This window comes from Brachycentrus maculatus, unplaced genomic scaffold (genome assembly GCF_059751285.1).
Source record: "Brachycentrus maculatus isolate JH-2025_06_01 unplaced genomic scaffold, ASM5975128v1 h1tg002136l, whole genome shotgun sequence".
NCBI classification, from domain to species: Eukaryota; Metazoa; Arthropoda; class Insecta; order Trichoptera; family Brachycentridae; genus Brachycentrus; species Brachycentrus maculatus.
This window is the reverse complement of record NW_028282659.1, coordinates 6807-18725: the sequence shown is the minus strand read 5'-3', so window position 1 is coordinate 18725 and position 11919 is coordinate 6807. Positions and strand designations below refer to the sequence as shown.

The 11919-nt window shown below is 37.8% G+C and overlaps 1 pseudogene; it reads right to left on the bottom strand.

Moving 5' to 3' along the window:
- Positions 1–5971: 5971 nt before the first annotated feature.
- Positions 5972–10912, bottom strand: LOC148298357 (putative diacylglycerol kinase 3; annotated as a pseudogene).
- Positions 10913–11919: the final 1007 nt, after the last annotated feature.

Sequence of the window (11919 nt, the reverse complement as noted above, 5' to 3'; positions counted from 1 at the left end):
AAAGAAGGCCAAAATTTAATGATTAAGGAGCTCTAATAGGCCAAGAAAAAGAAGAAAATCGAAGAGGACAAAAAGCTAATAAAATAAGAAAAACAAAAGCAATAAAGAATAATCCGAAGCGACTACGTAGCTGAAACGGGGAGGCTGCCCATCCCAAGGAAATTATTAATGGCAAAAGGAGAAAATGTAAAGAAATAAGACGAAGATAAAATAGCCCTCCTTCGAAGAAACGACAATTTTGATGATAAAATCAATGATATGTGATAATTCTAATCTGAGTGGGCATTGAGACATCAATCCATCCATGAAGCTTTCATATCTTTTGATAAATTCGGGTATAAATAATTCCTAAATTTTAATTGACTTTTGTCAACTTCTAATTAGTTATGTCATATAGGCATTATAAAGATAAATTAACGGCGAGTATGGAGCACTATGTTGCAGATAGTGAAATATTTATTGACCTCCTCATTCAGTTCTATTGCGGAATCGAGAAAAAAAACATTCAAACCCTCCCATCCGAAGTCACCAAATTTGTCTGCAATTCCTAATCCATCCAGCAGAAGTAAATTGCTGGCAAACAAATACTCGAGTACTTTTTAAACATGTACTCAAAGAGCTCAATCAAAACTGAAGAGGGCTGGGATGAGGCCTTTGAAATGTCAACTGCCAGGGATCGTGCATTACTCTACGTCTTGAAATTCCCGACCAATAAAATGTATCAGTAAGGATTTGCGAAAATTAAAGAAAGGAATCTTGTTTCAGAGCTGTATAACTCGACAATTTGCACTCAGTTTTTAAGCAACTAACTGGCAGAAATCAACGAAATCTAAGTTTAATAAGTAACATTTGCACTAATATTAGGATGTCAAACTGAAAACACAATACTTTTATAAATGGTGCCAGTATATTAAACACTTGAACTCATTCAAAGAAATCAAAAATAAGGATGTTTAAAATCTAAAAGTCTCCCGTTGCTTTAACACTTATGGGTTGAAATTTAATTATTTTTCTGCTTGGAAACGGGTGTGCAAAAAAACCAAAAACCAAAAAGAAAAAATAAAAGCAATTGTCTTACACATTCGAAACAATAGCATCAAAAAATGTTTTGGTTTCATTAAGGAAGCTCGAGGTACTTATTTATTGAAGATAGAAATTTTGCTTATTGAACATCAATTGGAAAACATAGTTCGGAACAAACTCTTTCATTTAGCCAAAATAAGTGCCTTTAAGTCTCTCAAAACAAACAAAACGCTGATCCAAAGCAATGTCCACCAAAAATATTTGCAAAAAAATGTGTATGGACATCGTTTTATTGATTATGTCACCAATGGTATGACAAAAAACTTGAACAAATCCTATGTTGAATCAAGAGACAGGTTTAGTTTATAGTATAGCCACTCCCTCGCGAGCAAATTGTTCCATTTCCTCAAAACAAAGATAAACGAGCAAAGATAAAAAATGGCAGAAATAAAAGGCTATCGAATAAAGAGAAACATGAAGAAACTTTCTTGCAAAATTAAATATAAACTTTAGTTGATTTCTCAATCAGCATTCCTTAGCGGGTATCTGGCCACAAAATTAAAAAAAATAGTCATTACTGTCTTGCAGTTTCATTTGATGGCACATGAACAGCAAAGTTAAAAAATGCACATCATCACTAAAAGTTAAACCATGTCATTTGCCGAATGTCATTTTCTTGATGTCACCAAGAAAAAGGACCTCTAACAAAAATGTAGGATAAACTTGAAGCAGACTCTCCTCAGGAAAAAGACACAATTTTTCATCAACTATTAAAATAGGAGAAGCTATAAAAAAGCTCTCATACAAAAGGAGCAAAGTATACACACAATTTTTAAAAACAGATTATTTAGCAATGTAAAGCATAATAAGCTTGCATTAAAGCAAAAGTAGCAATACTTTGAGGTCTTCAAGACGCAGTCAGCAGCTATTCTCTTACGAAAGATGCTGAAAAGTTGGCGAAAAATATCCACTTATAACAAAATATAGGAGAAAGCTCTGCAACTCATGTGTAAGCTACGAGATCGAGCCATAATTAATATCTTTATGGAAAAGTTAGCCATTCGAGCTACTGAGCAATAGAGATTAGAAGAATTTTGCGAAGCCACAAAGCGTGCATTCTTACGAATCAGTTTTTATCGCATTGGAGGGAGAACATTTCAGATTAATCAGCAAATTTAGAAGTTAAAAAGATAAAATAATCGTAGAATCTCCTTAAATTTGTTCAAAATGATTCAAACCAATGCGACATTCAATGATCTCCGAATAATAGAATTGCAGAACAATATAAAAAAGACAAGAATTCACAAAGTATACGCTCGGCTTCTTCAGAACAGCCATTAAATTGGCAAACAAAGAAAATTACAGTAATTCGCCAAATATCTCCAGAAATCACAAATTTTCAAATATTTTGTCACTTCAATTCGGGAAAAACAAACAATTTAACAAAATAAAGCATTCATCCGGTCTAAAAGTTTCATATTAAATTTTCGGAAAAGCGTTCGGAAAGAGTATGAAACTCTTTAAAAAATACAGGAAAAGTAAAACCACATTACAGCCTTCATCTCTTTAACAAACAAAAAGAGGCTCATGATAAACTTAAAGAAACAATTCGAAACAAATAAAAAGACTCAAAATAATTGCTATAAAATAGTGCGAAACATAGCAATCAATAGTATTGAACTCATCAAAAGGCAAATTAAAACACACAAACGACAAAATGAACTCAATCAAAAATCTAAAACCCTCGATTACAAAATTATAGCAAACGCATATAGAATACTAACTGCAGATTATTATATAAAAAGACTCGCAACCACCATAAAAAAGAACCAAACCACAGGCGTGCTGAAGCAACTCTCGAAAAATGTAAAACTCAGCCAATAATCTGCAACCCAAAAATCTGAAATCGATAAATTGCGGCTGACAACTTAATTCAAAGCATTGATGAATCAAATGAAACAAGAAACCAGAGAATTAGACTGCAAGTACACCAAACTAAATGCAATTCAATAGTAAAACTGCCTATTATTATAGATCGAAAAAGGAAAATGCAAAAATGCAATTCTTAAATTGCTTAGCGGACCATAAATAAAATATTTCATCGACCAATAAATTATTGAAATAAAAAATGCATCATAATCTGTCTGAGTTACTCACCACATTTTACTCAAGGAAGTATGGCAAAATCAAATTCAACTGTTCACTCAAAATATATGCGACGAATGTACTTATATAGTTACTTAGCTCCTCCGGAAATCAGTAAAGGGACTAAAGAAGGTGCACCAGAAGATTAAATATAAATAGAATGCCATTAAATTTGACCGTTCTTCTTCTTTCATGGCGGATAAGTCAATCGAAAAGCTTTTTAAGAGCAACACCCTTTCTGAGAAAATATAAAAATTCAACCTGCGAAAGAGCAAGGCTAATGTTATCAGATGAGATATACCATATTCATAGATTTATATTCCTCAAACTTCAAAGTACAATGCTTATATAATCGGGGATATGTTCGAAAGAGTTTTCCAACATTAATTTACAATTATGCATATATACATTTTAATTACGAAGATGAAAGAATCATTAGATGCCAACTATGCTATACAGCCATCAGAATGAAGCATAGAATTTATTCTTTTTTTTCAACACCTTCATTACAAACCTTCCGACTTCACTTTCAGTCAAAATCTACTTTTTTTAATTCAATGCCACTATGTTCGCGTAGAAGTTGGGTGGAGTTTATAGGCGCCCGTAATTACTTTTAGAGTTGCTTTATTTTAACTAATGCATGGACTTTATCAATTGGTAGTATTAGTAGTAATGCGTTGGAAGCCGGTTACATATCAGCCAAGTATACATATCTTCTGATATCATTCTTATGTTACGCTCAACGTCCCATAGCTTTTTGCGTATTTCAATATATTTTAAGACGCCTCGCTCATCCATCAAGTTGAGGTTTATCCCTGTGTAATAGTCCACGATTTGATTATAATTTTGCAATGCTATCTCAGCTTTTTTCCGATCCCATTTCCGGTTTTGGTACCTTTCCCGTGGCCTTATCGCCTACAGATTCTGGGTAAGTTTTAGAGAGTCCCACTCGAAACACATGAACTTCTTCACAGTGATCCCGTTTTAAACTGCAGCCAATAGTTCTTACTTGATGCGTTGGAAGTTAGATATTTCTGTGGCAACGTTATTTAAAGTCTTTAAAGCTACCTTAAAATTGGCAATAAGTTCCTGCAGAAATGTATTCTACCTCTCGCTAAAATTGATTTGGCAGAGTTCAGACTTGTTATAGAAGTTTGGCGATAATTGATTATACTTTCTAATTGTGCGCAAAAACAGTGGAAGTTTACGCTATTCGAAGGCTTCATGGCTCATGCTGTCTGTACAAAGCTCATCACTACTTCTCAATGGAGACATATTGTAGCAATTTGCAGGTGTGTTGGCTTTGTTGAGGCATTAGTGCCTAAGAAGTTGGAGGATGGCCCCGTAAACCTTGAGTCCTTCAAGAGAACAGATGAAGGTATATTGGATGAGGATAAGTCTATTTTCTGATACACTATCGTCGACCGACTCGATGACATGTCATCTCGATTGTTCAAATTGTCATGAATTTTGTCATGAATAGTATTCGAGATGTATCGACTCTGTATTCCGATGCTGGGTGTTTCGAGTTGGCTATTGCTGCTGTTATAATTTTTATACTACTAATGATTGTTGCCATTGCGCGAAGCAGTTTCATTCATTTTTTTATGCGTCTGCGGTTCATCATGGAATATCTAAGCGGTCAGGATGTTCGCAAAGTCTTCAGCATCTTTGGATATTGAGTAATTAGCCCTCCCATCGATATACGACAGTCTATTTTCGATGTCTGAGAAATTATGGATATCTTCGAAATCATGTAGGTTGCTATTTTTGTCGGGAGTCTTATAAATTGTGGGCACTTCAAAGAACTGTGAGTTATTAAAAAAATTATAGTCGATATTTTATTATTTCTCATTGAGGCTCGATCTTTCTACTGTTTCCTCAAAGCTTCCTTGTTTTCATTCGAAGCTTATTTATCTGCGGGTTTGTAATCCTTTTTGCTGAGGTTTTGGTTATTTTATTTGAAGATGGTTTCATTGATGGCTGGCTTGGAGTTGACTTATGAGGATCTTTGGCTTCTCATTGCAGGCTGTTCAGCTTATGGTTTCAAACTGCATGTCTTTTTGAATGCCTGCGAGAAAATTTTATTTTCAGCAAATAGTTGGACGTCCGCAGTTTGAGGCATTGGTTCTTAAAATTTGGTGCCTGTTTCCTCACGTGGAGTGCCTCGAGGTGTTATAATTTTGAATACTTCATCGAATTTTCTGAGTACATCATCATTGCCCTCCTAGGTCAATGCAACCTGACTGGCCAGTGTGTTTGCGCTATTCTGCTTGTATTTACTGAATATCTATTTCCTCATTCTTTTGGGTGGCTCGTTACTGATCACCTCTTGCCTCTTCTCTAACTACTGATGCTTCCCTATTTATTTCCGCTATTAGTCCAGCAGCACGAATGATAGGGATAGTTAGTCTTGAGAATAATCCAATTCCTATTCCCTGTTGTGCTATAGTTGTCCGATTTATTTCGAGTGTGTTTTGCTTTAGATTTATGCATGCAATGAATTCGAAAAGATACTGCTGTTATTGCTGAAGTTAATGTTGATATTGGTGTCTGATGGCTCGACGATCTCCAAGGAAGAGCTCTCACTCTCATCGTGCATTTCTGATGAGTTATTATTATAAACCATATCAATCCAAATTAAATAAAAGCAGCTACTCAATCAGTATTGTTACTCTGAATCGGATTCGTACGCTGGTTGGTTATTTCTTCGTTCTTCTGACATTTTGAGCAGGATATTCATTTGCTATTAGTTAATGACGGCTTGCTTAACCCCTTCGTTGAGCACATCGAACAAATTTCCAACCGGGCTCTATGTTGTGCCGAGCACATTAACTTGATCTTTTCTCTACAGCCTTATTGTGAATTTGCCAATCAATTCTAAGGGTTCGCCGTCAATTTGAATTGGCACAATTGTATTATCGTTGGCTGATGTGATGACTATCTCTGAGCCTTGGCCCAAAATGAATGGAGAATCCATGCCAACCTGAACTTGACCCATATGAATGACATCGCTCAGCCCAATTATTTAGAGTAAGCCATCGCTGAAGGATTGTTTCTTGTACTCGCCAGTCTTCCATAGGTTTGTGACTCCTCCTCCCCAATGCATTATGTTGAGGAACACTACATTTTCAATATCTTCGATATTTAGGTCAACCCCATTGACCTAAATTTCGAGCATTGACTTCAAAGGCATCGTGGCTCCTTTGAGAAAATCGACTGCGCCCATTTGGGTGTAAATGAGTTTATTGCTGAACTGCGAAAAGAACAGCTTAGGATATTTCTATCGAATGTCATGGAAGTCTTTGCAGATTTTGGCATCCAAGCCTAGCCCTAAATAGTTGTACAAAGTCAATTATCTTTCTGTCCCCTCCTCGGTATGAGTAATGGTCATTTTCCAGCGGTCGAGCAGCTCTAGTTTCCCTCTTTTTGCATACGAAGGGATCAAAGTATGTGGGTTGATCTCCTCAATATTGAATCCCCAGCCCAGACTTCGCGATAAGTCGTTGCCTGTTCCTAAAGGCAGCACAGCAATGGGTGGATTTTGCTTCTACCAATCTGGCAAAGTCTTAATATAGTTCATCACACTGCAAATAGTGCCATCTCCACCTGCCACTAAGATAAGAATATTGGGAATCTTCGTAAATACTTTTAATTCTGTAAGATATGCCGAAAAGTACTTTCAAGACCCTCATCTAAGATGGAAACGACTTGCAAAGGATTTAGAGCGTGATAGAATGCTTTGATAAACTAATTACCAGTTTGTCCCCCTGATTTTTTATTAATGATGACGATGACTGGCCTTTTGTTTGGGTCTTTGATTCGAAACTCGACAGCTTCATCTTCAGAGATGTTTTCACTGTCGTCGGATGTCTTTTCTTTTATTTTGCGGCTGCTCTTCTTCAGTGACATGAATGCTTTCGAGGCGAAATTGGAAATATTTGGACAGTATATTTCTGTTGGTTCGAGGATGTACTTGCGCAGGTTCCCGTAATCGCATGCACTCTTACCGTCGCATGACCCATGCTTAACACGATGGCACCAGATACATAGATAGGTCTATACACCAACACAGAGGCCATTGCATACGGAGCAAGACTTCGATACGCTATGGCTGCACTGCCTCCATTGGTGATAAAACTCAGGATCCTCAGTTTTGAAGTGCTTGGCTATGATATACTTGCACTCTGGCTTGTTTCTAAACTTGAGGAACTTGCAGATGCGATGGATGACGATGCCACACTTTTTGCATTAGAGGACGTCGTTGGAGAACCAAGAGCTAATGAGTTTGTGGCACAAGTAGCAAAAATAGAATGACTTTAGTTCTGATTTCTCCCACTTGTGCTTAGAGGAGCGGAACTAATGATTGATCTTCTTCTCTTCGAATTCGTTCTGGGTTAGATTTTCAGGCTAGAGGATGAGTAGGAATGCGACTATCGCAATAAATATTGCGATGATTGTGGGTATACTCAAAAAATCTGTCATCAAATTATAACATCGATTCTATCATCGACGATAATACAATGATTAATCGAAAATTCGCATGAATGATCAATAAGCTGAACTATTCATTGCCAATTATGCATTTCGAACTTTAAAAGTTTACTAACTCAAATTGGGAATCGAAAGTCATCCTGGTAATTCATCCTGCCTCTTATCCACTGTCGTTGATCTACGCTATCTTATTTGACTTAATTAATTAATAATTGCACACATATACGACCACATGCAGCTTATCGCCAAGAGAACTCTTTCCCGACACTTTTCAGTCAAATAGGGCCTGCTATCAGCTTATAAGTCAAAGAAATTTAGTAATGGGTAATTCCCCAGCTCGTTGGAGTATTCTCGGCCATTCAGTTTATCTCTCAAATATTCTTAGATGTCACCAAACTCGACAATGGGATCACAGTCGCATCTGAAGTAATGCCAACAAATATTGCCTCCATTTCAGTCTTCATCAAATGCGGCAGCCGAAACTAAACTCCTGAGACGAGCGGGACTGCCCACTTTTTAGAACACTTGCATTTCAAAGGGACTAAGAATCGAACAAGAGACCAACTTGAGGTGGGGGTGGAAAATATCGGAGGCAGCCTCAATGCGTACACTTCTCGAGAGAACACTTGCTACATGATGACAGTGTTCAAGAACGATCTGGAGAAAGCTGTCGAAATTGTGGGGGATATGATTACTAACTCATTGTACAGGAAGCAAGATGTTGAGAACTAAAGGAGCACCATCCACAGGGAACTCATTGAAACCCAGAAAAGCATGCCGATGGAAACCACTATTGAAATAGCGCATCGAGGAGTTTACAATGATCACCAAATGGCTCTCCCTATTTTAGGTTCAATCCAAAACATGCAGACCATTTCAAAGTAAATGATCGAAAACTACCACAACGAAAACTATGTGGGAGACAATATAATTTTGGTGGCAGCTGGCCCTATTAACCACAACAGCCTGATATAGGCCACGCAAAAATACATGAAAGTTCAAAAGAAAGGCTCGTCGACTTTCGAATATCGAAGGCCTGTGTTTACGGCTGGCATGTCCGTGCTTGAGTCCAGCTTAACAGACAAAGTTAATATGGCTTTAATTTATGAGGCTCCTTCCTTCTTTGATAACAAATTTTTCACTTATCTCCTCTTGCAAAGGATTTTAGCGGATAGGCCCGAAACGCAGCTCTAGCTTTAAATTATGAAAAGTAACGCTTTCGAATTATATAGACTCGGAATCCTTCCTGTTCCAAAAGAAACTCGCTCCTTTCGAATTTATTCACAAGCAAAAGGGATTTTATAGTTCCTATTATGATACCGGACTGTTCGGCAACTACTTCGTCTGCGACCCCGAAAAAGCGGGAGAAACCATTAAGGTTTATTTGTAGGGGCTCTCAAGTATGCCAAATATAATTCAGATTATTCCAACAAGGTGACCGACCAGTAGATAGAAAGAGCGAAAAGGAAAGTTTACATGTAGGTTCTCCAGCATGAGACCCAAAATGATATTACCCAGTCGATCGGAAACAACTTACTATACTACGACAGAAGAGTTGAAACCAAGGAACTCGCCTAAAGAGTGGCCTGCGTCGGAGCTCAATAAATTCAAGATCTCTGTTCAACACTTTTAAATTTCGACAGCATCCACACCTGTTTTTGGGGGAACGTGAACAAAATCCCCTTTATTGATAAATGATGTTTATGCATTTTCTTATTTCGATACTTCGATATGATTTTGGCGTTAAGGCTGCATATATTGATTGATGTCGAGGTTTAAGAGCTGGATCGACGGGAAAGTAAACCTCAATACAAGCAATCCGATTTGGAAACTACTGGAGTCAAGGGGCAGCTTTCAATGAAATTTATAGCCATACAACTTTTATTCTCAAGATCTTGAGCGTTTGTGGCACAGTAGGATTTGTGTACTATTTCATGCTCGTCAAAGTGCATGAAATTGATCGGCAGGGCACCAACATCCTCATACCCGAATATGTCTATAAGGTCAGGAATGAGAGCCATTTTTATTGGGAAACGGTCAGAGTCGCCAAGGGAATGCCTACCACATTCTCATACTACAAATGGGATGAGAACTTAATGTTTGAAATTGACCGCACAGGGAAACAGACTCCTATGCAGACTCACAAAGGCATTTAGAATCCATTGACATTTTAATTCAGCTTTGCACGAATATAACTTCCCTGCGAATCCTGAAAGACACAGCAAAATAATACTTTACTTAAAAAATCTGAACAACCTTATGACCTCGAAAACTACTTACGATGGAAGCCAATAAATATGGGGGACTGGATGAGAGCGGCCTACTACGCAGTGTACAGGGAGCTTGGATTGACCAACCGCTGGAGATACGATGAGTATGTCTGCAAGCCGGACATCTATATAGATGGTAGAAGCTGAGATTAGCATTTAGGCTAAGCAGAAATCGCGAGTAGCTTCACCAAACATTAGATGAACTGCGCAAAGAAATAAGTTGGGAGAATGCAAAGCCTTATTTTATTTGGTTTTTGTGAACCATAACTTAATTATGGGGATTTTTATATTAATAATTTAAGAATTGGAAGGGGCTCCAGCCTTCCCATAAGTGATCAATAAAGATAAAAATATCGACAACTGATCTGTTGGCAGGCAGATCGTTGTCTCGTGAGATTTATAAGCAAAGATCAAGTGATTTTGTTTCTTTCATTCATTATTATATTAATAATTTTCTCTCGTTTATTATCACGCGAATTTAATTCTGATCCAGCACTCTTAAAAAATCAGCAAACACAAGTGTCATTAAACTAACTTTCCTTAAGAAGCGACAAATCCTGCCATCCACATCCCCAAGCTCTGATTCGTAGGCAACCCGAATTCCAATTTAATTCCAGTATATTTTCTCATCTTGAGGACGATAGTTCCCTACTTACACTATTAAAATTTTGTCCAGATTTCGTTCACTCCTTTGATATGGATGTGTGGTTTGAATTGACGTGTTTGTAAGATCGTAGCCCAGTAGAATCGATTAGTATGTATCGCATTTGCCAGTGGCGGACCACGTGAGACTTTTTCATGATGGTCCCCTCCGTTTTTTCGTTGGCCTGCTCAAAGAAAAAGTCCTTGCCCACTCTTAATCCGAGTATCTTTAGGAATAATTCGTAAACTGCTGATGGCTCTGCAGCAAAGTAGAACTTAACTTTTTGCCATGTGACCTTCAAGACATGAGTATTGTCTGGGTTATTCGCATGATTCATTCTTATCTTTAATTTCTTCATCTTTCGAATCTCTAAATTGTTGAAGGAGGTTGCGGTGAGGACTATTTGCGGCACGGGTTCCCATTTGCCATTAATCAGGCAATAATAAATTTATGAATCATTTAAATTTGGGTGTTATGAGTGGACTGTGAGGACTTCTGGCTAGATTGTGGAGGCTAATGGCTGTATTGGGGCGGCTGCTGCTGTTGATTGTACTGTGGGGGTTGGCTGCGCTGTGGGGGATGCTGGCTGTACTGTGGTGATTGTTGCTGGCTGTACTGTAGGGGCTGCTATTGTAGCGGTGGTTGGTGGCTTTACTGTGGTGGCTTTTGCTGTTACTCTTGGCTGTGGTCCATTTCCGATTTCATTCGCTTCCCTTGAGAGTTTCTTAGATTGCTAAATATAATGATGGTATGACGTCATGAATAAAGAGTAGAATGCGCGATAAACAACCTAATGCAATAGAAATAATAGAAATTCAAGAGTCGATGATGTGATTAGATGCATAAACTCAATCATCTTTGACAAGTGACCAAAATCCCGCAATCCATATCCCTAAGCTATTCGTCGGCAGCCCAAATTAATACTTAACGCCATTATGTTTCAGCTTGAGGACTACAGTGCCCTGATTGTATGATCAAATCTCGTCCAGAGTTCGCTCACTCCTTTGATGTGGAGTGTGTGATTTGAATTGATGTGCTTGTAAGACGTAGTCCAGTAGAATCTATCCGTACGTACCGGGTTTCCCAGTTGCCAAGCACTTCAGACTTTTTCAATATATTTCCCTCTGTTTTCTCATTAGTCTCAACCAAGATGTCTGCCTAGTCACTCTCAGTCCAAGTATCTTGAGGAATAGTTCGTAGATTGCTGATGGCTCTGTGGCATAGTATGCATCGACACCTTTCGATGTGATCTTCAGAATATGAGTGTTGGCCTCATTATTCGCATGCTTTTTTCGCATCTTTATTTTGTTTATATTTCTAATGTCTAAATTGTTGAGAGAGCTT